This window comes from Talpa occidentalis, unplaced genomic scaffold (assembly GCF_014898055.3).
Source record: "Talpa occidentalis isolate TD23 unplaced genomic scaffold, MPIMG_talOcc4v2.1 talOcc4.10, whole genome shotgun sequence".
In the NCBI taxonomy this organism is placed as follows: Eukaryota; Metazoa; Chordata; class Mammalia; order Eulipotyphla; family Talpidae; genus Talpa; species Talpa occidentalis.
In genome coordinates, this window is record NW_023600993.1 from 97,440,342 (window position 1) to 97,466,755 (window position 26,414).

General features: G+C 46.3%; 1 protein-coding gene across 2 annotated transcripts in view; it reads left to right on the top strand.

The window, feature by feature from the left end:
- EYA2 (EYA transcriptional coactivator and phosphatase 2) overlaps positions 1 to 26,414 on the top strand; it is a 267,711-nt gene that overhangs the window by 16,768 nt on the left and 224,529 nt on the right. Inside the window, exon 1 of one of the 2 annotated variants that reach the window (XM_054698088.1) lies at positions 12,452 to 12,456. The exons of the other annotated variant lie outside the window; for it this stretch is intronic. The gene's annotated coding sequence lies outside the window, so the exon portion shown is untranslated. Of the gene's footprint in view, positions 1 to 12,451; positions 12,457 to 26,414 lie in introns of those variants that run through there. 2 annotated transcript variants of the gene reach the window in all.

The following is a 26,414-nucleotide window of genomic DNA, read 5'->3' on the forward strand; positions in this document are numbered from 1 at the left end:
ATATGAAAAGAAAAGTTTTGATTAAATAGAAACAAGAAATTTTTTTTTCAAGATTTATTTCATTTATTTATTTATTTATTTATTTATTTATTTATTTATTTATTTATTTATACAAGCACTGGGTACAGTCAGAAGCGCGGGAGGGTGAGAGAATTCACCAGAGCCAGAGCGGGGAGCAGAGCAGGCAGAGGACTGAAGTACACTGCTGAGGGGAGCAGCGGGCGGCAGGAGAGGTCTGCGCGCCATGCGGGACCCTCCTCCAGTGGCCCCGGGAGCTGCCGGGGATTGAACTGGCGCTGCAGAGGCCGCGGGCAGCTTCGCAACCCAGCGCTCAACCGCTGCGCCACTGGGGAGGCCCAAGAAATTATTTTTGAGAAGCACAATGGTGCTGTGAAAATTAGCAAACTGTAGAGATTTTGGTACTTAAAAAAATCTAGCCATCAGGAGCTTAGGGCTTGGTTTGGTGCAGACATGGGTTTAGATGCAGACTGTGCCACTCGATAATTTACCTGCGTGGCCTCAGCGTTTCCATCCCTGCAGTGAGCGGACTGAGAGGTCCTCTCGGATTAAGTGAGATAAGGCGAATAAGGCGCTTAGGGCTGAGTTTGGCCCAGAGGCCACGTGGCAAATGAAAGGTCTCAAGATAATAATTGTTGGAGAGAGGGAATGAGAAAGTTGGGTTTATTTTTAGACCGAGGCTGACTCACCTTCGAAGCTGGGGTGGGGACAAGGGGCGGCGAAGCATGTCGTGCCTGAGAGTTTTGTGGTCTGGACTTTTTTCTTTTGTTCTGGGTCTAGAGATGGAGGCTGGTTTCTGCTGTGCTCAGCAGAGGGCAAGGCCTCAGCCATCACTGCTCTCCTGGCTCCCAGAGGACAGACCTCAGCCCCTCGAGTCTCCTGCCTCAAGTTGTCGTCCGTCGCAGGCAGAACGGCATGTTCTCTCAACAAGCAAATCCCCAGATGTGAGCCCATTCAGGGCTGCCACGTTTTTCCTGATGAAATTCCTGACTTGGTGTGTTGTGTTTTTTTAAAAACACGCCCACTGCTTCCAAAACCTCAGCCGGGGAAGAGAAACATTTCTCGTTGAATTACCAGTTTTTGAAAGGGTGTCAAATTATGCCCCACTTTCATGGCCTAGATAGGCCACTCTTTCCACTCTGTATTTGCGAGAGGCCGAGACGGCAGTGTGGGCATTATCTAGGCCAGCCCTTACCGTGTACAGATGGGGAAACTGAGGTTCAGAGCAGCCAGGGAGGAGCACCACACGCCGAGTTGATCTCTGAGCCTCAGCCAGACCCAGATCTCTGGATTCCAGGCCTGTTTTCCTCCTCCTTCATCAGAGGTCACAAACGGGCAGCCTGTGGCCACCTCTACCCCACAGACGTGCTTTCTTTGGCTCCAGAGTGTTTTCATTTGAATCAGTTGCCAGCATTTAAAAATCAGGAGATTCCATATAAAAACCCAGATTTCTGGCTTCTCTTAGCCCATTGGGAGATCTGCCAAATGAGGTCTGCATTCCTGCCTGGTGACAATTGAGGATCTCAGTAACAGCCACTCCCTTTAGCCAGAGCACGTCTTCAGTTTGCCACAGTCCCCACCCCTCCCTTTAGTCTCCCTAGACACTGGGGCTGAATGTCAGTTGCCATCAAAGAGCTTCCTGGTTTTCTTATAGTGGAGTTAAGAGGAAAGTATGTTATTTCTTGAATGTCTGTCTCTGTCAAAAACAAGGAAGCAAAATATCAATTGAAATGTCTCCTTGTTTAAAAACTAATGGTACAAAACATTATTTCTTTGTGACAGGGAAGAATGCTCTTATGAATTTAATAGGCAAACAGAATACATCAACGTTGAAAATAGCCAGCCCGCTTCCCTCGCTGATGCTAACTCCCTTTCTCTGCCAACATTAAGTGTGTGACCCCTGCCTGCCACAGCCCTAGTTTCCACTTATTTTTTTAGGCAGAATTTAACTTCTTTGACCTACATCTGCCCCATTTCTCTGAAATTTGAAATGCTATTAAATCAAATTAAGAAGTTTGAAAAAGCTTAAATAATCTTTAATTGCTCAAAAAAGAATGTGTGTGTGTGCTGGGTGCCTGTGTGATGTGTTCTTGATTTATGGGATTTCCCCTGAATAGAACTGGACCAAAGTGTTTTTTTCCCTGGCTCTGGGACTGGTGCTTCTGGACTTTGCTGTAAATAGAAGCCAGGGTGTGAGGCCAAGTGGTCTTAACTCTCTCCTCTAATGGTCTACCCATGAGCTAGCTGGGTTAAGGTTGGGTTAAGATTGATGTTCTTTCCTTGTGGGACATACTGAGAACGTTCATTGAGATAAAACTTGGGGATTCCAGATTTTAAAAATGATGATCATTTTCTTTCCATGATTATTGACCAGGAGAAAAGGGACTAACATTTTCAGAATGCCTGCTATGTATGTGCCAGGCTGTCCTGTAAAACCGATCTCTTTGCTTTCCAACGTGAGTTTTGGAACTTTCTTTTATACTGACATGTTAATTTTATTGTGTATTAGGAAAAAATAGATGGAGATAGTATGTCAATGAGTAATATTTCTTAGAATGAGGCTCGATTTATTTAAGGGGGAGAAGAACCCATTTGAAAAAGAATATGTCAAGGTTACAGAGGGTTGGAGGGTGTGACGTCACCATAAATGGTTGGTTTCATTTAATCCACCATCCTGGGGTGGGGAGGGAGTCAAGTGATAAGCCCCCTGAGTTTACAAACCCTCCTGACATCTTGTACTTCCTCAGAACACTTCAACTTGACACTGAATACTGAATACTTAATTGTGTCATCTTTTATCTAATTCTGTCTCCCTCCTTTAAACCCGCCGTGCTCTCATGTCACTGCTTATTCCCAGCCTTCAGCAGCGTGTCAGGCGCACACAGTAGCTACTCGAGAATGAATGACGGAATGCTGAAGATGATGAAACTGAGTGTCAGAGGAGTTAGTGAGTCCTAGGACAGCAGTGAGGCTACGGCAAAGCCAAGATTCAAACATGTGACTCCAAGGGGGCCCAACACATGAATTTTTGCAGAACACCATCATGGGGAACTCAGCTCAGACCATGACAGCTGGCCTGTCACAAAATGATGACAGTGAGTTTCTTAGAGCTAGACTGGGTCTGTTTAAAGAATGATCTGTTGCTTTTATTTCCTTTCCATGTTGAGGGTATTAACAGGTTTGCTTTGTATGACAGGGAAACTTCTCATTTGTTGTTTTTAAACAGTTTATTTAACAAATTCAAAATGGCGCCCGCCCCCCCACCTTGTGTTGGTTCTCCCAGCTTTTTCTTGTCTTAGAGGCTTTCAAGATGGTGGAATCTAGGAGTCAAAGAATCCTCACACAATTGCAGTCTCCTCTTGAGATGTTATCAGACAGCAAAATCTCTGGCCTCCACGCCAACTTTCCTCAGATCCACTTCAGCATTTTCTCCTCAAGGGTGAAGATGTCTCCCTCACTTCAGCACATGTGACAGAAACCAGGGCAGTGTCTGAAGGACTTGTGCTCACACTTGTCCAGGTGGCCAGAGCCTGCCCTCAAGGTTGTCCAGGGAGACACACATTCCTATCCCCATGAGTCCCCCTCCTCCCAACCCTGGGGTAGAAACAGGCGCTGCCCTGCCTGCGTGCAGTTGACACAGCATCTCTTCCTGGGCTCTGCTCAACAGTTTTAATTTCAGCACAATGTGAACTTCCTGTTTATTTATTAGACCAGTCCACACCCCTATCATCCAATGGTTCATGATAACTACCTGCTGAGCAAGATTCCACCTGTGAAAGTCTGGCCACTGTGACCCCATCCCGACCTCCAAGATTGGAGGCTGCCAGGTGCTACCTCTCCACACGCTGCCAGAACATGAAACTGTGGCCCAACTGTGACTGACTTCTAATTGGGGAGCCTCCTATGGGGAGAGGGGGGAGTTGTGATAATTGCTGTGGAGGTATGGGGCAGCCCACCCCTCAAAGAGTTTACAGCCCAGTGGGTGAGACAAGACAAGCCCTGTTGCTCACCTAGGCCTGGGTCCCAGGCCCTGTGGTGAGGGCTGGGGAATGACCGCTCATGCCACACACCTCTTCCTGGTTTACAAAGGATGTCCTGGACTGACTTCCTCTCATTTCCATCTTAAGTCCTCTGAAGTAGGTGACACTGAGCATCAGTCTCACTGTCTAGTTTTCCTTTCTTTCCTTTCAGGTTCCACTGAGCTTTCAGGTCATTACCTTACTCCCCAGCCCCAGGTATATACCTGTGAGTAAGTAAGGTGTAGACCTTACTCCCCAGTTCTCAGTGTAGGCAATCTCAGCATTCCATCCCGCTGCCCCCAGGGATTGGGTCAGGCATGGGACTCAAGTTGAGTAGGACCCACTTAAGGGAACTGTGCTAGAATTGTTGGGGAAAGGTCCCTTCTTTGCTGGGCAAGCTCGCCTAATAGAATATGGCCTTCTGGCCTGGCAGAAGCCTGCTGAGAATGAGGGAAGCTAGAAGGAAAATAGAGGCAAGCTATGGAGGCAAAAGATTCCTGATGCCATCACTTGAGCATCTGGATCCAGCTGTTCCTGAAGCGAGATCTCCTGGGTTCTTTGGTTATTTTTCATATACTTAAGAAAATTTGAATGGACTTTTCTTCTACTTGCTCTAGACAAACACAGTTGGTTTTGCATTTGCTGAGTTGCCCTGCTTTCTCTAATCATGATGAAACTGCCTTTCATTTATAATATAACCCCTCTTGAAAGTCTTTCCATCACAACTGGACTGATTTCTAGGAGACAACATGACCTGATTTTGTTCATGAAGGTTCTGAGGCACAGAAGGGAGTATCTTCACTGACTTTCATTATGGGAAAAACAGTTTTTCATACCCCAGGGGAGGGGAGTGCAAAGGGATTTGAGGAATAGTCTGAACTTAATAGGGTCATAGAGTTCATAATAAGGGTGATTCTAATAGTGACCTTAGCTGCCTCTAAAATTTCTGGAAGATGAAAGAGGAAATGGTGGGAAGAAGCATGCGGACAGAGCAAGACTTAGTTTTTACTTTATCTACTCTACTAGTCATTCTGAAAACTTTTACTAGGGGCATGGGTTATTTTATATTCAAATAAACAGCGAGTTTTTTGAAATGTAACAATAACTGGCTTTCCTCTGGGACAATTCGAATGTCAAATAGTGAATTGCAACCTATTGAAAAATTATGAATTACACCATGAGTTATACCAATAATAAATAAATAAGGGAGATTATTTTTGTAGACTGACAAGGGACCACTGGAAGTGTGGAGGGAGAGCTGGGTTATAATTCCATCTTGACTGGTTCTGCTAAGAAGCTTCCACGGGTACTAAGTCTGGGGGAGGGGCTTTGGGTGAGGACTAGGATATTTGCATGCTCTTAAAGGGTCTCTCCATAGGTGGTTATTCAGCCACATTGCTTCCCGTGTGTGCTTCTGGCCCAGAAAGCTTAGCCCGAATCCAATCACAAAGAAATGGCAGAACATCCTATTTCCTAAAAAGCACGTTATTTTTCAAAAATGCCATTCTTGTAAAGACAAAGCAAGCCTGAGGAAGTGTTCTAGATTAAATGAGCCTGAAGAAATTTGACAGCTACCTGCAGAGTCTGATTCTAGATGGATCTTACAGAGGTGGGCCAAGTGCTGTAAGTCCTTTGACAGGTTGGAATGTACAGAGCAGTTTCATTCTGATGCTGCTTGGTGTTAAGTGGATGGATGTTGTGAGTGCTGTGAGTGCCTCAGAGACTGTCCTTATTCCTAGGAAATACACATGGAAGTATTCAAGGGCAAATAGCCATGATGTAGGCAACTTAGTTTTCAATGGTTCAGAAAAATATAGATAAATGTGTGTGCATGCGTGTATATGGGTGGGGTGGGAGCATGGAGAGGGGGCATTGACAGATCAGATGGGGCAGATGCAGATGTATCTGCATAAAAGAGAAACAAATATTCTTTGTACTAGTAAGTTTGAAATTATTGACATATAAAGTTTAAAAATTACTATCAGCAAAAGATACATATGACACTAATAGCAATAGGTGGTTGTTGAGTCCCATGAATGACATCATGTACTAGTGACATGGGTACGTGATGTCACCGACTCCTCGGAGACCCCTGCACCAGCCCCTGTGAACATGCCGGTTTCCCAGAAGGTGAAACGGAAGCTGGGGCAGGTGAGGGTATCCCAAGACCCACAGTGAGTGAGTGACTGGTCCCTTATTTAGGTTTTCTAAATTCCTGCTATGAGTGAGATCATCCAATATTTTTCTTTTTCTTTCTGGCTTACTTCGCTGAGCATGATCCCTTCCAGCTCCATCCATGTTTCTGCAAATTGCATGAGTCTATCTTTTTTGATTGCTGAGTAATATTCCATTGTGTATATGTACCACATCTTCTTTATCCAGTCATCTTTTTTTTGGGCATTTGGGTTGTTTCCACAGCTTAGCTATTGTAAATAGTGTTGCTATAAACATAGGGGTGCAGGTGCCCTTTTGAATTAATGTTTCTGTGTCCTTCGGGTAAATACCTAGTAGTGGAATTGCTGGATCCTACGGAAGCTCTATGTTTAGTAGGTTGAGGAAGCTCCACACAGCTCTCCATAGCAGTTGGACCAGTTTGCACTCCCACCAACAGTGCAGGAGAGTTCCTTTTTCTCCACATCCTCGCCAACATTTGTTGTTGCTCGTTTTTTTAATAAGTGCCATTCTCGCTGGTGTCGCTAGCTGCTTTTAACATCAAACACGTGCAGGTCCTCATTCACCACGAGATAACCGCGGGGCAGGCAACAGGCTCGGGAGAGGCTGAACGTCTTGTGTTCTTTATTCTTTTACTTAGCTTTTCTCTTCTGGCAGTGACATGTCTTTTTTTTAATAACTTTTAAAACCGTTTATTTTTACGGTTTAAAAAATGAGTCAGATCCAAGAAAAGATTGGGGAAATGACAGTAGCGCAGCAGTGGGGGTGGTAGGGCATGGGGGCACATGACTGGAGCTGAGTTTGGGAAGGACTAAGGCCTGAGCAGCTGAAACTGTAAGGAGATTGACAAGAAAACAGTAACAAAGATCTGTTTAAGAAAGGAGTGAAAGACAGGAACAAGCAATTCACAGAAAAAGGAATGTAAATGACTTTTAACTATGTGAAAAGATGTTCGGTCTCCCTTAAAATTAAGAGACAGTTCAAACTATACCTCCTCGATTGACAAAAACCCCAAACTTGGCTAACAAGCTCTGCTGATGAGGCTGTGGGGAAACAAACACTCTCATCTGCTTCTGGCAGAAGCATCTGTATGGGCCTTTTGGGGAGCAAAGCAGTGTATTGGGGGTTGTCCAAATGAAAAGGGTATTTTCTACCTTTTAACCCAGCGGTCCCACCTTTAGGAATTTGGTGCAATTGTACACGTGCACAGAAGCATCTATAAGTTGTGCAGCATGGTTTATAACAGCATGGCTTGGGAATTGTGCAGGTGCTCAGAGAGAGAACTGGTGGTGTAGATGTGGTTTATCCATGCCACAGAACACAACCGTGAGACTCTAATCTGATCCACATCTGGATTAATAAAAAATAATCCAGAAAAATATTACAAAAGAATAATATAGCATACTGCTTTTGTTTTTAAACAAAAACAGGAGTTGAGTAAATCAGAGTAAACATTCTTACTTGCTTCCTGTTACCTAAGGAAATGTTGAAAGGATACAGGGGAAATTAGTGAACATGATTATCAATTGACAGAGAGATAAGAAAGAAACCTTTCCACTGTATTCCTTTGTCATTTTAAGTTTTGAATCATGTGGCTGTAAAGCCTATTTTTTAAATTAAATGAAAAATGAGTACATGACCCGGGTGAGGGAGAGAGGTCTTCGTGTTGCTATTCTAAGTGTTGTGCATGTCCTGAGTTGTTATTCTGGGACAGAGCATTGCCTTGGGGTACCTAAGGCTGATAAATAAGTTCAGGTCATCTTATAACCACAGGGGATGGTTAGCAGGGCAGGGGACCCCCCCGCAGTGTCTTGGCCAAGGGAATGGACCACCCCTTAACTGCAATCTTTTTCCTTTATAGTAGCCAAGAAGTGCCTGGGGGAGGTAGACTTTTGCCCAGCCTGTCTGCCCTAAGTCAGGTTGCCAATACACAGGAAGGTTTGGAATTCAATTAAGTGTGGGAGCAAAGCTGGAGCTATGTACTCAGGCTGGAGTCTGCCGAAGCCCCCTTCCACAGGCAGGGAAGTAATCCAGATGCTGTTGAGCAGGGGACCTTGGGGGAGAACAGGTGACTCTGAGCCCACCTGGGGCTTTCCACTGCAGGGTGCTGGCTTGTGGGGCACAGTGGTTAGGGCTCTCTCTGCAGAGCTGAATTCGCCACATGCCCATGTCTCATTAATTGTGTGACTTTGGGCAAGTCGATTCCCACTTTAATCCTAAATAGGGGTGTGAATAACACCTCTCTGAGGGTTTGTGAAGATCATATGAGGTAATGCAGTAAGCTTTACACTAGACTTTCAATAAATAGAACACTCACAATTATTACAAGTAATATTCACAGAATATACTCACACCACACTTACCATGCTGCAGAGTGTGTTCCAGGCCATTTACCTACATTTACTCGCCCCTGACTGTCTATGAAATAGGTAATTACAGTTGTCCCTTGCTCACCACAGTTTCACTTTCTGAAGCTTCAGTGACTGGGTTTAACCACGGTCTGAAAATACTAAATGGAAATTTCCAGAAATAAACAAATAGTATGTTTTAAATTGCATGGTGCTCTGAGTAGGGTGATGAAAAATCAGGCAGGCTAGCTCCGTCCCACCCAGGGTGGGAGTCACCCCTTTGTCCAGCGTGTTGACCTGGATGTACAGCCTAACTCACGCCACGTGCCCTCACCACTCACCTTTCTGCATCGCATCACCGGGGCATCGCATCATCATTACATCATCACAGGAAGAAGAGTGAGTCGGGTACAACAAGGTATTTTTGAGAGAGGGACCCTATTCACATCACTTTTATTATTGAATAGTGTTAGCATTGTTCTATCTTAACATTAGTTCTTGTTGCTCATCTCTCACTGTGCCTGATTAATAAATGAAGCTTTCTCATAGCTATGCAGGGCTAGGGAAAATATAGGATTTTGTACTATCCATGATTTCCGGCATCCACTGGGGACTCTTGAAATGTGCCCCCCCTCCAGATAAGGGGGGATGACTCTATCCTCATTTTACAGATGAAGAGACTCAGATTGAGATGCGAAGGTGAAATGTGTTGCCTGAGGTTGCACAGCTCATCTGTGGAGGGGGTGGGATTTGAACCCGGGCCGTCTAGCCCAGACACTGCTTTTATCAACTTCATCACTCTGTTCGGGCAGCTCAGGGACCTGAGCCGGAAGGAGAGGGAAATGAGAACCGGAAACCCTGTGAAAGCCACTGTGGACCTGAGTGTGGTCATTCGGATACAATTCTGGCTGCTCTTTACTTTGCGAGCTTCTATTTCTTCATATGCCGCCAGGGAGGAGGCTAGGAACAGCAGCTACACTTCCTGAAGCACTGCCAGGTGCCCGGCGCTGTGACAAGTGCCTCTTCTCCCTCTAGCCTCGCCCGAGCCCTCCGTGGTCCTGTTGCCCCATTTTGTAGCTTGGAAGACTGAGGCTTGACAAGACTTAAAATCTCAGGCAGCCAGTTAGTGGCAGAGATAGAATGTGAAGCTGCTCCCTGATGGCCCCGACTCCAGAGCCCCTTGTCTGTGACTCTGGGGAGCTGGCAGGGACGTGGGCTGGTTCCGAGGCACAGGCTGGCCATGTGAAGTCACCGAACGCTTAGTGTGTGTTGATGCTACACATGTTGATGGAAGATGGACCCAGCCATGTTGGGGTCTCCCCTTCCACCTCTGCAGGGTCAGCATGCAAACTGGGGGTGGGAGGGGGCGCTCTCAGGGACTGCTTTGTGGAGAGGCTTCTAGAAGATGGTGTGGCCTGGGAGCGCCTATGTGCTGAACTACAAGCGAATTCTTCCCTCCAACAAGAGCACATTGTGTTCTGGCACCCAGGCCATTCAAAATGCGGACCCTGCTGCCAACAGCTACTTTTAGCAAGGGTGGACTATCTTAGGGAGAGAACTTGTGAGAAAATAGCAAAAGGGAAGCATTGTTCCTGAGGGTTTGGAACGGCCCGGGGAGCTGGGGGGTGGGGAGCGGCCTGCAGTGGTACTCTGCCATCACAAATAAGTTGTGCAAAGAGTAATAATAATAAAAACGCACTTAAAATTTTCCCTTAAAGTGAAAAGGGAGCGAGAGAACAAAACTAACTCTCAGAAGGGGCAGGATCCGAGAGTCCTATGGAAGCTCAGCTGAAGGAGCGGGGATGTTTGGAGAAGGGGTATCACATCTGGAGGCTGGCAGGGACACGTGATATGGGTGGAGTGATCTTTAGAGAAGGGGTTGAGGCAGGAGAATAAGAGTAGCTTTCTAAGGGGTGAACTGGATCATATGATGAAAGGTTGCAGGGACAGTTGCAACCGGCACAAGTCAGAACTTTTAACACCGGGTGGAAGCTGCTTGGCACAGTAGGGAGGGGCCTGTCCCGAGAAGCATCCAAACAAAGCCTGGACGGTCCTGCTCTGAGCTAGGATTCAGGGCTTGAGCAGAGATTCACCAACACTGATCCATGGGCCAAAGCAAAGCAGAGGGAGGAGAGAGGGTTTGATCTGAAAAATGAAATTGATGTTTCTTTAAAGGACTGTCCTTTGAAACTCTGCCTTCCCCCAATTTGGCGGTGCATGAATGTCCTTTATAAAATTACCCGTTTTGTGGAATGTGAAAGTCTGGAAATATCAGGATTAGATAATGTCCGAGTCTTTTCCATGGCTGTGCTGTGATTCTAGGAAAATATGCTTCTGATTTGGATGAAACAGGATAGGGGAAATGAGTGTAAAATCAAGCTTAAAACTGACACATCAAGAAATAGCCGTGTCAGCATATTATTTGGCGATTTGGAGTTCATTACCAGAACGATCAGCTAAAAATGTTGACAGTGTTTTTGCCCCTAGAGAACTTGAGTTGGAGGTGAGATTTCTCTTAAGTATCAATTCTGTGTTATTATATAAGCTCTGTGCATGTGTGATAGGATCACCGATTTAAAAAAAATACAACCTTTAAAAATAAAAGATGTTAATAGCTGGCATTTATTGGATACTGTCCTAAGAGCCTTTTAAATGATTGTATTTAATTAATCCCATCTAAGCAATGAGGGGACAGGTTCACAGAGGGAATGACATGTCTGCTCCACAGAGAAGGTCACTGTCAGGTGATTTTTCATTTGAGATCCCAAATCACACATTCACGATGCTCTGTTATCCCCTGGCTGGGGTAAGACTTTAGTGAGGTTTGAGGACAGGGAGAGATGGGGACAGGGGAGATGCAGAAAAAGGCAGGAGAAAACAGGAAGAGAGAGGATGACAAAAAGGGGCTTGTGGTTTGGTTTCTAGCTTGTACATTTCAAAGATTCTGCAGAGAAGGGCTCAGATGTGCATGAATAAAGAAATGAATAAACATTCGCCCAGGACACTTTTCTTCTTTTCTCCTCTCATTTTGGACCAGGTGGGAGGGAGGCAGAGTGGTAGAGAGCTAATCATTTTAAAGCCTCTACCCTGTGCTAAGAGCCTGATATAAATATCAACCCATCTCGTCTTCACCACCCTGAGAAATAACATCCACAGGGAGCGCCGTCTGCAGGGTTCTCCATTTCTGTGCTGACATCTTGGCCAGATAATTCTGTCCTGGGGGGCTGAGCACCATACAGGATGGTCAGCAGCACTCCTGGACTCTCCACCAGATGCCTGGAGCCTCCCCACCTCCTCAGTTACAACAACGCAAAGAGTTTGCCAACACTGCTGGGTATCTTCAGGGAGACGTGGCCACCCTTCGTTGAGAACCACTAGCTTCAAGTCCTTGGGCAGGTCCTACGTACTGTCCTTAATGACCTTGAGACTACAGTCACGATGAAAGGGCGAGGGAGGATGAGGTGGGAGACTTTGCCCAAGGTCACTGGGTCGTTAATTGTGGAGCTGAGTGTTCAGCCAAGGCTTCACAGTCCCCAACTTAGAAGACCAGCATTTGAAGACCTGGGCTGGAGGTGACGTTTACCCCAGGCTGGCACTAAAATGCAGGTTGAATCTATTTAAAATAGGCTGGACAGCACCAAGGCTGATGGGGATGATGATCCACAGGACCTCCTGTCTGTTCCTTGTGGGGATACAGAATGGTGCTGCCACTTGGGAGACAGTTTAATGACATCTTACCAAAGTACTGTGTGCTCTTATTACACAGTCTAGCAGTTGCACACCTTGGGATTTACTCGGAGGACCTGAAAACTTACGCCCTTACCAAAACCTGCCCAGGGATGTTTATAAGCTGCTTTATTCGTGATTGCCAAAACCTGGAAGCAACCACACTGTCTTTGGTAGGTGAGTGGCTCAAAAGACTGTGCTGCATCCAGAGTGTGGAATGTCATTTAGCACTAAAAAGAAAAGCACTAGCAAGTCATGAGAAGGAGTGAAGAAACTTAAAGGCATATTACTAAGCAAAAGAAACCACCTACTATGGCTACTTACTGTGTGATTTCAACTATATGACATTCTGGAAAAGGCTAAACTAGACAGTGAAAAGGTCAGCAGGTTAGAGGGGAAGGAAGGATGAGTAGGTGTAGCTCATGGGAGCCTCTGGGTGATAAAAACACTGTGCTACTACAATGGAGGATACTATAGTGGAAGATACTAGAATAGAGGATACTATAGTGGAACATACTAGAATGGAGGATACTATAGTGGAACATACTAGAATGGAGGATACTATAGTGGAACATACTAGAATGGAGGATACTATAGTGGAACATACTAGAATGGAGGATACTATAGTGGAACATACTAGAATGGAGGATTGGTGTCTTGATACCTTTGTCCAAACTCAGCCTGTGCATGCTGGGCTGGCAAATGAGCCAGGCACTATAGCTATAAGGATGTATCATTGGAGGTTCATAAAATATAATGGATTTTCACTCTGGTGGGGAATGTGATGCTGGCAAAGGCCTTGGTATGCATGGAAGAGCATGTATGGGAAATCTCTCTACCTCCCACTCAGTTTTGCTGTGAACTTGAAACTATTCTTAAAAAGTTAAGTATTTTTTAAAAAGTAGGCTTGTTGTCTGTAGCTGAGAGCACAGTGTTTTCTCTGCCCACAAATCCACTTACCAGCTCAGAACCCCTGACATCTTGCTTCACTCTGGGCCTCAGTGTTTCTTCTCTGTAAAATGGGACTAACAATGACCCCTTCCCCTTCTGATAAGATTGGGGATTAAATGAAATCATGTGAATCAAACCATGCCTGGCAAGAAAGTACTTAGCATTAATGAATAAGCTGTTATGTTTATTTGCAGCCTTTTAAATCCATGCCATGGACTCAGACCTGGAACTCAGACCCCTGGGTCCATTTCTGAAGTGGCTGACTGTGCTCTTTGCCGGGGTTACAGTTTGGACTGATTTTTCGCTGACCACTAAGCATTCATCTCCGGGCTGCTGGAGTAGCCAGACTTGGCGTAAGTGTCCAGAGGAGAAGGCATCCAAGCTGATCCAGCACTCACCTTCCCCACCAATAGGAATCTCCGGAGAATTATGGAAATATCTTTCCACATGGAAGACATTAATTCATGTGGCCACAAATAGTTCGAACACTGTGTCCTCAGCACTGTGATCTCGTATCCCCTGAAATTTACTCAGGGTGCCAGCTCGGCAGCCAGAAAAACCACAGGGATGCCTTCCCTGCCCAGAGCGTCTAGCTGGGGGTCCCCTCAGGAATCTTGGGGGTGGGGATGAGAGTAAGTCATTTGTTTTGAATTCGCCTCTTCCCACCACCATAGCCTCCTTCTGCACACCCCACCTCCCACCCCCATCAGCCAAATGAATCACTGTTTGGCCTCCTGGCTCCCACCTGCAAGCTTTCTCCACCCAGTTCCCACATCTGGTACACCCGCTTTTTTTGGTGACCATCATTCAGTCTCCAGATGGCTAAATACTGCCATCCTTGAATTCTAGTATCCTACCTCTGCCTCCCGCTAGCAGGTTGTACGTGACTCTAGGGAGCATGGACAGTGGAATTGGGTTTAAACCCCAACTCTGCCAAGAGTAGGCAGGGAGCTTACTCTCTGAACCTGTGTCTGAACCTCTTGGGATGGGAGAGCTCATCGATACCTTCCTCATAGGATTGTTTGAAATTCAAATAGTAGGAAACACTGGGCTGCTATAATAGGTGGCACGTTTCAGGGTACATAGGTAGCCTCATGTGTTGAGCCTGTGGTCATGACTCAATAAATGTTAGCTTGGGGTGGCTGAGACAGAAAGGGGCCTTTGGGCTACCTGGGGGCACCAGGAGAACGTTGGGAGAGGCTGGAGGGGGTGCAGGGTGGAAGCAGCAGTGTGAGGGCTGCGGGCTGGCTGGCCACACCCCCATGAATCTCATCTGTAAGTAGACAAGGCACACCGTGGATTTAGACAGCAACGTGAGCCACATCAGCTTGGTGTCAGCTCCCACACCCCCCCTCCCACAGAGTGACACCGCGCAGAAGGGCCAGATGACAGAGGACGTGGGTGGTAGGTGGGGCACTGTTCATGAGGAGCCAACTTAGAAGGCAGCCAGGTGGTTTTCTGGTCTGCAGCTTTATCCAGAAGGGGACTGTGGACGGATTCAGACCCCACCAGCACTGAAGAGAGGGATGAGAAAAGGCTGGACCCCAGGGCATTCTGTCAAGATGGGTCACCCTGGTTCTGCTTGCCTTTGTGGCCTCTGTGGAGACGGGCAAGGTGACCAGACACCAGCACAGAGCTTCGCCCCACAGGGAGTCAGTGGGAGTGCTGCAAGGCATCCATTCCCACACCTGAAAATTCACTTACCCCACAGTACTTAACAAACCCTGCACGGCATCAGGCTCTGTGCTAGTTGCTGGGATTTGGAGACAAGTCGAAGACCTGGCCCTCTCCTAAGACTTCACGTTGGAGGGCAGGAGAGGGATGCCCAAGCTGATGTCAGCAGACCAAACCAAGCCACGCTCAAGGGAGTAGACAACTCTTTGTGGAAACGTCAGAAAAGTCCACATTGGTGGCAATGGCTAGAAATCTCAAAGCAGTTGAAACAAACAAAAAGAGACTTGATTGACTCACACAACTGAAGAGTCCGCCTTTGGGTGTGACTGTATCCACCTGATCAAGCCTGCCGAAGTCACCCTTCTGTGCCGCCTTATCTCCACCTAATACTCTCTTGATCATTTTCTTCTTCATGGGCATCTTGGCAGCTCTAGGCTTTCATCACCCTGAGGGCTGGCGAGCAAATGATGTCACTTCACTGTGTCTCATCTCAAAAAATAAAGCTCTATTAGTATCCTCTTACAGTGCTGCTATATTAGTGAACAAATCACGTTCAGTGCTTTAAAGAGTTCCTAGCACATAGTACACTCTCAACATATCAATAACAACAGTCGTAGTAAATGTCCAATGGTGACCGTGCTAGGGATAATTAAGGGAGATTATGACATTATAACATCTTATTAAATGGGGGTCATTGTAGCCATCATCATTATTCCATTAGATACTTTAAGGAAAAAAATGACAGCATTTGGTTTGGGAGACAAAGTGACACCATTCTGTCCCACAAAGGCAGATGTCTTTCTCCCTGGAACACATGGGTATTCAGTATTGCTCCATGGTCAGGCAAAGACCTCAGTTGAAATGACTCCCAAACCCTCTTCAAGAGGCACAGGAGGTTAAGGCTGACTCCTCTCCCCAACCCTCTTGTGCCAGCTGGAAAAGAGGGACATCCCCCTTCCTCTGGCACTTCCAGAATTTCAGTTTCTAACGTGGAATTGCTCTCCTCCCAAGCCTGGAATAATTTGTGGCTCCATTTACAAGAGTAGACGCTCTTGTGATCAACTCCACTCAGCTCCCAGAAGCAGTGATGCCTGGAAAGCACTTTGCAAGGTCAGCAGAGGGCAAAGTCCAATGTGATTTTAAGTGGCCCAGTTAAGTGCCAGACTGAGCAGGGAGCCCTTTTAATTTCTGACAGCTTGCCCTCTGAGGAAAAAGACAGCCTTCCTCAGGAGTAGCATGATCCCAAAGTAATAAATCCCTTTGTGCCTGTAAAAAGTATAGACATATCTAGTTCACATTTCAGAAAGGAAAAAAAAAAATCCCAGCTGGTTGGAGTCCTGGAGTTGAACTCATAATGTGAATCTCCAGAAGGAACTTCATGGAGAATCAGAATTTTTAATTTACAAGAATTTGATCTGAGACTGCCTGAGATCACAACTTCCAAAGCTGTGTGATCTTAAGCAAGTTTCTTCACCTCTCTGTGCCTCATCCGTACAGTGGAAAGAATAGTACTCATTTCTAGGGTCCTTATAAATATTAAATGAATTGCTAGATGTGAGGCAGTTAGAACGGTGCCTGGGACAGTGGACACACTTGGAAAGGGACAGATACTGTGACCTTACACAGGCTTTTCTGTGGGGGTGGGCGGCAATTTTCTGCCTGGCACACAGGAAAGTTAGTCTAGAGAATGGCTTTGTTGTTTGCAACAGAAACCTATAATTGTCTGTTTCTCTTTGGTTTTCTAGCTTGAGATTCCAATGCATGCATTTCATCATGCCTTGATTTTCTTTTTCTTTTTTAATCTAACCTTTCAGGACAAGCTTCCAGCAAGGCATTTTGGAATTCTTGAATTCCAGGGAAATTTTTCTGGCCACATCAGCTAACAGAGGAACGCTTCAAAACCAGGAGAAGCCTGCAAACCACTGGTTAGAAAATTGACTCCTTCATTCATTCACTCTACAAATATTTCTCATGGGCTTGCTATTTGCAGGGCCTGGGGGCCAGGCTCAGGGTCCAGATCATGATGCAGTGACCCTGACCCTCTGGGTAACCAGCCCCTGATGAAAGATCTGTGCATGTGATCACAACTTCTGTTTAATCATCACACAATCCTGTGAGGTAGTATTTTCATCCCCATTTTATAGATGAGGAGAGGCACAGGTTACATTACCCTAGGGCCCACCGTTGGTAATAGGTTCCAGACTCAAACCCAGGTAGCTCGGCTCTATCTAAAGTCTGTATTCTTCTTTTTTCCCCACCTTCTCCCCACCCACTCCCAGGTTTGGAAAATATCAAACCTAGAGAAAATGTACCTGGTACATTGCAAACAGTACAGTGAACATCATCTACCTGTTACGTGGATTCTCCAGTTCTGGGGTTTGCCACATCTGCCTTGTCACTCTGTTTTACTATAAATTTTTCTGAACCATTTGATGCTTGCAAACCTCCTGGCCACTCACCCCTAAATATTTCAGTGCATATAGTTGTTATTTATGCAGTGTAACAGAACACCCCTAAATTTAATGGCTTTAAAAATCAAGTATTGATTAGCTCATAGTGCTGTGGGTCAGGATTCTGGATGCAGTGTCTGGCTCCTCTGCTTTGGGGTTGGTCACGAGTGTGGACCCACAGTGTCAGCCTTTGTGTTGCTCTTTGTTGCATGGCTGTTGGGGAGACCTCAGCACCTCTTCACAGCGATGTTGGAGTCACATGCGCTGGTTTCACTCAAAGTATGTGGTGGGAAAAGAGAAATGCAGAAGGGGCAAGGGGCCTGGGCATCAAGGTGAAGGCCGCCATCTTTATAACCTAATCTCAGCTGTGACGTAGCCTCACTTCGGCCATGTTGTATTGGTCCCGTGAACCAACCCTGGGACCACAGGGCCATCTCAGGGATGTGAAGACCAGGAAGCAGAAATCACTGAGATCTTGGGTGCTGGTGACCACAGAGTGCCTCTCCCAAGAGCAGGGCTTCTCTGGCACAACCACAAGCTATGTCACACTCACACACAACTTGATTAGCAACCCTAGATACTGCCTCATGTTCACGCCACATTGGGGTTTCTGCAGTTGTCTCCATGTCTTTTTGACTGGATTTTCCCATTCTCTCTCCTATCCAGTCTCGGATCCTGTCTTGCATTTGCTAGTTGTGTCTCTTTAGTCTCCTTTCATCTGGGACAGTTCTTCAGTTGGGGTGTGTGGGGTGTGTGTTTGCTTTATCTTTTAAAACACTGGCTGTTCTTTTTAATTTAATTTAATTTAATTTATTTTTACATCATTTTTCATTTTTGCACAATGTATGCATTTTCATCTTGGTTATAGTCCCCACACAATTCCCACCCCCCTTTATTTGACCTTACTCCCTCTTCCCCCTGCCCCCGTAGTGTGTCTCTGGTTTACAGTTGCTTGTTGATTTTGATTTTTACTTTATTATAATTCATCTTTTTCCTGGTCCCTTATTCGGGTTTTCTAAATTCTTGCTATGAGTGAGACCATCCGGTATTTTTCTTTTTCTTTCTGGCTTATTTCGCTGAGCATGATCCCTTCCAGCGCCATCCATATTGCTGCAAATTGCATGAGTCTATCTTTTTTGATTGCTGAGTAATATTCCATTGTATATATGTACCGCATCTTCTTGATCCAACACTGGCTGTTTTTGAAGAATCCAGATCAGTTACTTTGCAGAAGTTTCTCAATTTGGATTTGGGATTACCTGTGATTGTTGGGGTAAAACATTTTTGTCAGGGACACTGTGCTGAAGGTAATGTGGATGTTTCAGATTCTGCACCTCCCAGGAGGGGTCATTGGTGCCATGGGGAAGAGACTGAAGCCCACTGCCTGGGTTCAGGTTCAGCTCCAGAGCAACCTGGTTGAACAGTCTGATCCGCCATCTATAGAATGGGCACGTCGACCAGCACCCACCTCACAGGGTTGCTTTGAGGAGAAACAAGTTAGTTGGTCTCTTTCAGAACCACCCTTCCAACGCGAGGCCTGAGGACAGCTCTGAGGTTGGGGCTGGCTGGCATCGCTTCCTTGTCTTTCAGTAACTTGCTCAATTTCCCTACGAGAAGCCTGTCACCCACTCTTACGCTGCCTGCTTTCGGCTTGGCGCTTACTTGCCTCTCCTGGCTACTGACCTGTGAGCTGTCAGAGCCTTTCCGTTCCACCTTCTTGACTTGTATAAACGCACCTTGACTGTCCTTTCAGGAACAGTTCCTCCCAGTCCTTGGGGCTCAGGAGGGGCTTCCTCCCCTCCCGCCACCATAGGCAGGCACACAACTCGGCTCTGACCAACGAGCACATGGCATCACCCTGATGACAGTGACTGGTCCAAGGATGGGCACATGACACGAGCTGGGCCAATCAGAAAAATTCCTGGATCTTGGCTGTTTCTCTTAGGAAAAAAGGTACTATTTTACCACTGACTTAAGGAGCTGGCGGGGTGCTGACTGAAGACACTCAGGACTCTTTGCCAGAGCTTGTGGGAAAGGATGCCTGAGAATGAAGCCAACATGGAACACAGAACAGGGGGGAGGGTGGGCGGGGGGCGGTAAAGACTTTATTATTTTTTTAAATCCCCTCCATCAAACTGCACCCGAAGCTCGCTGCGCCTAAGCTTTCCAGTCATGTGAGTCAGTAGATTCTTCTTTTTTACTTAAACCAGTTTGAGCTAAATTTCCCGTCATTTGCAACAGGAAGGATCCTGACTAATACATCCATCTTCCAGGGAAAGAAAATGATTTACTGTAAGTCCTTACCACAGAAACTGATTTGTTTGCAACACAAGTTTGTTATGAGAAAGCTGGGCTGATATTCTTAGAAGTCAGAGCTCTTTGCTTTCTGCACTCTATTTGTAAAATTGGTAAGGACAGTAACTGGGTTTGTCCATCCCCAGGAGGTTTATCAAGTCCCAGTTGCTTCACTGCTTATTGCTGGGATCTTGGGTAAGTCACTTAAGCTGAGTCCACAGTTTGCTCATCTATGAAATGGATATATTATTAAGACACAAAAATGAGGGGAGAGAAAAAGTAGATGATTTTTGTTAAGTAGAGGGGCAGTACTGAGTATCTAGTAAATGCTAAATAAAACTTAGCACTCATCATTATTAATAGATCATTATTAATAAAGGACTGACTCTGTACCCAACATCATGCAAGGCAGTACTGAGTATATAGTAAATGCTAAATAAAACTTAACACTCATCATTATTAATAGATAAAGGACTGACTGTGTACCCAACATCATGCAAGGGCCTAAGAAAATGCAAAGGAATGTGATGAACCCACCCAGGTATCTCAGAAATCTCCATGGAAGAGAAAAGGTTCCTCTGCTGTTTTAAAGATTCACCCAGGTAGCTGAAGGACAGCTGCATAGAGTGAATGGCAGAACCACAAATCAAGACTCGCCAGAGCTGGTGAGGGCTCACTGTGTCCTAGGAGTGGTTACAAGTGCTTTTCACGCGTCGGTGTATAACATCCGTAAGTGTCTTGGAGGTGGGTATCGTAATTAACTATTTTACAGATAAGGATGCAGAAGCACAGAGGTTAAATCACTGGCCCAAGATCCCTTTGGTCCTAGTGAGGCCAAAGGACTGGACCCCCTCTGGGCTGTCTGGCTCCAGATCCCCCCTCTTCACCACTCTGCAGATACCACTGTTAACAACAAACACTGCCATAACAGCAGCAGTGACTGAGCTCACACAGCGACCAGCACAGGCACAGACCTCGAGTGGTGCGGTGGCTGCAGAGGAAAAGGCATAACCCTCCCATCCCCCCCAGCTAGCTGGGGCTCCGGCCCAACTCTGTCAGCCTCTGGCTCCCAAGGGTTAAATGCTTTATTCTGTGAGCTTGGCCAAAGAGCCAAAGACTCTGGGTGGGGAAGGCAAACAGGCCTCTGAGGGAGGAGTGGACAGCTCCAGGCAGCTGGTGGCATCGGGAGCTGTGGCCAGCTGTCTCCCACTGACCAGGCCTGAGCACCCTCAGGCCTCTCCTGGGCGAGGCCCCAACAGCTGTGGGAGGGGATGGTGCCTGCCGCCCGGGCGACCTGCTGAGGAGCTGGTGACCCCGGGGTGAAAGATTTGCCTGCCGGCTCCTCAGCCTCCTGACTCGCCATCTGTCTCACCACCTGGACGTGCCATTTCTGATTGGAATTGGCGCAAGTGGGAAACAATTACAAAATAAACAGTGGGAACCGTGGAAAATGTCCCATCTTTCCACAGCCAGAAGTCTGCCAGCTGCCAGTCTTTGACAGAGAAGACTGGTGAGGGGGCACAGCCAGGAGACCAGCATGCCCATGCAGTGGAGGAGCTGGGCCTGGGAATCTTACAGACGAAGGTTCAAATCTTGGCCCTGCTTCTCAGAGCCCCCCAACTCAGGGCAAGTCACCCCCCTCCCACCCCATCATGTATCTTCTGTAAAGTGGCCACAGAGACTCCAAATTGCTCCTGGCAGGATTTAATGAGATGATGCAAGTTATACATGAGGTTTAGATTTAATCTCTCAAGTTTAAATTCTGGCTTCATCCCTCCCTGGCTGTAGAACACGGGCAGGCTCCTTAATCTCAGGCTCAGTTTCTAAATCCCTAATATAAGGTGATAACATCTGTCTGCCAGGACTACGGTGAGAAGTCGAATTCAATCTTAAGTGCATTACTGTGAAGTGCCTAGAACACTTCGTTGATGCGCTCTTGGGAGAGGCAGACTAGCTTAGGGGGTAAGAGGACGGGTCTGCCGCCTCCCAGCTGCATGACCTGGAGGAGTCACTCCCTGCTCTGTACCTGCGTGTGCTCATTTGTATCCTGGAGACAGGTGTGCCCTCTCAAAGTCTTGTCACAGTGATTAGATGGAACATGATAAAAGACTGGGGGCAGAGACACAAAGATTCAGACCACGACAGGCCTCAGGTCTGCCTGCTGTGTCCTGAGAAGAGCTGTCCATGGAAAGGAGAGCAGCAGGAAGGCCGCAGGGCTAGCTTGCCATCTCCTGGAGACTCGTTTTGGTTCTTTTTTTTTTTAAAGATTTATTTATTTATGCATACAAGAGCTGGGGTATAGGCCAGAGATGCAGGAGGTGAGAGGATTCACCAGAGACAGAGTGGGGAACAGAATAGGCAGACTGACTGAAATACACTGCTGAGAAGAGCAGCAGGAGAGTCAGGAGAGGTCTGCTGCTCCATGTGGGTTGCTCCCTGGCCACCAGGGGATCGAACTCGTGCTGCAGAGGCTTTGGATAGCTTCATAGTGCGGTGCTTAATCCCTTGCGCCACCAAGGAGGCCTCGTTTTGGTTCTTAAAAGCAGACGTGCTCCTGCACTTAGCTGGAAAAAGACCTCCTTGGTTTGGGTGGCCTTTGCTTCCCTGGGTCTCTGAGGACATGTGTAAATGGGGATCTTGACAGGATCTGCTTCAGAGGGGCATCTGGATCAAAGGACATGGATGGGAGGTGGCTGGAATGGTGCCTGGCATTTGGGGAGCATGAGGCCATGTTGAGCTGAGGTGGCTGGTAGAATTTTAGAAAGCTCAGGCTCCCCACTTGTAATCTACTGCAAGACTCTTCAGCAAGTTTTCCACTCCCCACCCTACACACACACCCCAGAGTTCCTGCTGAGTTCCCACGGGCGCAGCTGGCGGCCCCCGCACCCCGAGCACTCGTAGATGCATGGGCTGCTGTCCATGAGCCACATTCTCCATGCTTTCTGGGAACTTGGGGGGGACGTGTGGGGCAACTTCTGAGTTCACTCATGTTGGGGTGTTTGATGATTTTGGATGGGATCTGATTTTCACCTCTGCAGCCTGCTGGGCCCTTTGGGGCGTGCTAGGGAAGGGAATGCCTTGTTTCTCCCATCTGCCTAGTCAGCTTTTGTAGCAGGCTCTCGATAGGATTGTGTGTTTGGTTTAGCTTTTCAGATCTTTGCAGGCTTCACTGCAGAGGGTGGAGCAGCCACATCAGCTGCCGACAGAGGGTTGGGCCGGTCTCACGGCGCAGAGGACGCCTGTCCCACTCTGACTTGGGGTCTGGAACAAGGGCCTATGCAAGGCTCGGGTGAGCCTGGCACAGAAGACCATGAGCACCAGGGTCTTGGGAAAAAATGTTGACCTTGTGAATCTGGATCTCATTGCCCAGTGGGGGTTAGAGTCTCCATGGCCAAGGTCATCTTCCTCCAGTGTTTGCTTGTATTTGAACTTCCTCCTCTGGACCTCACCCACCAGGTCCCTGTAGGACCATCAAACTCTGTTCCATCAGGGGTGAGAGCTGCTCCCTTCTCACTTCTAAGCTCCAAACCCTGGGAGGTGTTGCCCATGGAGATGGGGTGCGTAGCTTTGTGTTTTATTACTCTTTATTGTTCTTGTTATTTTAACATTTATGGAGCACGTCTGTGCTGTGAACTCATTTCTTGAGCGTCACTGCGGTCAAAAGCTCTCCAGGGTGCAAGGCTAGGGGTTACTTGGATTCATTTTTGGCTGTTGCCCTATTTACTTTATTAAAAATACCATTCTACTTGGGGCTTCCTTTGTTCTAAGGACTTTTCTGGAAATGGGCCTGGATCCACCCTAAGCCCCTAACACCATTGTTTGAACGTGAGCGCATGCTCCAAGATATGTAGGCCAGAAATAAGCAAACATTTTCTGTAAAGAGCCAGAGAGTAAATATTTTAGGCTTTGCGGTCTGAATGGTCTCTGCCACCACTCAACTTTAATGTCATTGCATGAAAGCAACCTTAGGCAATACATAAACAAACAAAACTTTATTTACAAAAATAGATGGCAGCTGGAATTGGTCCCTGGGCCTTATTTTACTGGCCCCTAACGTAGATGATGGGACTTTTGTTCTTCCAAGAGAATCTCACCTTTAGTTTCTTTTGTCGATCTAAAATGTAAGTCCTTCTTACCTTTCAACCGGTCTCTACTGGTATGTTTGAGTCCCCTAAAGCAGGGGACAGCACACCGTGACCGTACATCAAATCTGGCTGGCTGCCTGTTTTGTAAATAAAGTTTTATTGGCAAGCAGTCAACACACTTGTTTCTGTCTCTTCTGTAACCGCCTTCCCTCTACAGTGGCAGAGCTGACTGGTTATAACAGAGGTTTCTTGGCCCCCCAAACCGAAAATATTTAGTGTTTGACCCTTCACAGAAAATATTTGCTCATTTCTTCCCTAAAGAGCTGCAGAGTGGCTGGAAATCACCTTTTTGTTTTTGTTTTTGTTTTTAATGTACATGAAGCACATTCAAACTAGCTCTTCCAAACTTATCTCCTCAGAATCTTTCTTTCAAGTTCTCTTGTCTAGTCCTCAGATATTTTGGATCTTCTTTTCTGGACCCAAAGATTTAGCCAAAGGTCTAAAACATTGCCTTTAAACACTTTTTGGACCACACTTGTCAGTAAGAAGTATATTCATTATCACCTTGTAATGATTTAAAAAATAAAAGGCAAATACATAGACATACCCCCGCCACACACACACCATCCAAAAGCACATATGGAAATGAAAGCTTCAGGAAACAGTACTTACTACATATGAAACGGAGCCCTCCTTGCTCCAAGCAGAAGGTCTTTAAATTGCTATGGGTACTTAAGACCTTGTTTTTAAGGAGTTAAACCTTCAACTTGGAAATACACAAAAGTGTGCTACAAGGTGATACCAAAAAATGTAAATGGCTCAGCTGCCTTTGTGGAAAAGTCTGAAGTTAATGGTGACATTGGAAGCAGGGAGAATGTAACACTTGAGAAACTGTCCCGCTAAGTATAAGATGTAGTTGGGTTGAACCTACTCTCACATCAAGACTTTACTCTAAAAGTGACAGAAAATCCAATTCAAAATGGCTTAGTAAGTAAAAGGAGTTCACAGGCTCAGAGAGCTGAGAGTCCAGGTTAGTTCAGGTATAGCTGGATCAGGACTCACATGATGGAATCAGGATCCACTTGCTTTCTGACTCTGAACTTAACTTTGTACTCCTACATTTTGTTTGTTTTGCTTCATCTTTAGACTGCCTGTGGGGCTAGGTAGTGGTCTTTTGAATTTTATTCTGAATGAAATAGGAGCCACATTGACCTCCATTGAGAAGTCAGTGTGGTGATTTATAGCTGTGTCCATTCCTTTACCACTCATTCGTTCATTTGAGTGTTTGTTGAACACCTAGTACGTGCAACTCTGTGCTCATAGTAGGCAATTTTCTAGTTCCCCTCCCAAGCTGTGTAAGGGAGGGAGAGAGCCCACCAGAATGGAGAGAAATTGGCATTTCTCTGGAGTTCCTGCCCACCTTGAGGCTGAGAACAAAGGAAATGTGAAGCCTCAGTCTCTACCACACACTCCCTATACCCAAGGCACTGCCAAGAACTCTCCTTCTGAAGCAGGGAGCCCACCGAGTGGAAATGAATCCTGTACATCAAGCCCCTCAAGACCCCTGGGGGACAGCGCTCACACTCCCTCTACCAGAATCTCGTGCTACCTGAGGGCATCCTAAAACTTTTATGGAAGAAGTTGCATTCCCACTTCTTTCAAAATGCCCAACTGAAGATGCTTCACTAGGGGAGGAAGGCCAAGGAGTCACTATAAGTCTCAGTGCATGGAAAACGGGATTCCATCAACAGCCCCATTTCACTCTAGCGCAGTTTGACACCAGCTTATATAATTCAATTTTCAAATACAACCCCTCTCTAAGAGTTTGAGGTTCTGGAACTCTATTTTCAAAAATATCTTGACAGCAATATTTCTAATGGTAAAATACCTTTTACCATTAGAAAGCATTAAAAAGGTATTTGCTCATGTGAACTAATACTCTGATGGTGTGTGAGGTATCCCTGATGGATGCTTTACATATATGCTAAGTCATTTCATCTTCAGGGCACCCCTCCGAGATAAGGTTAGTGTGAACTCTGGGCTACACATGAGAATGTGTGGGTTCAGGGCTCGATAACTCCCCAAGTGACTCTAGCCACAGTCTCAGGAAGGTGATACTGTGCTGGGCAGTGTTTGTAAGAAATCTTGGGCAATGGTTACGTTTTCATGATTGGCAGAAAGAGTAGCATCAATGTGATAGATTTAGTAGATGCTCATCCACATGAAAGATAAGTGTAGAGAGAATGAGTGGGTTTGGCAGCAGGGAAATGACCCAGAACTTGGGTCATACTGACATTGGATTCTTTGTGGCAAGGTCGTCCTGCGCATAGTAGGGTTTACCAGCATCCCTGACCTCTGTCCAAGATGCTAGTACCAGCCACCACCACCACCACCCCAGTTGTAGATTCAAAAATGTCTCTAGACATTGCCAAATATTCCCCGGGGGTGGGGGGTGGGGAATAAAATCACTCTAGTTGAGAACCACTGGTATAGATCCTTGATGGCATTTTACCTTCTTTTTTCTTTACTGTGGTTTCCAAATTTCCTTTAATAGGCATGGATTTCATGAGTAAGTTGAACAAAGAAGCTATCTTTAGAAATGATCATGCTACTCTCATCTTCAGAACCTCCCATTGAATTTCCAGCATCCTTAGCTTTACCAAGGCCTACAAGGTC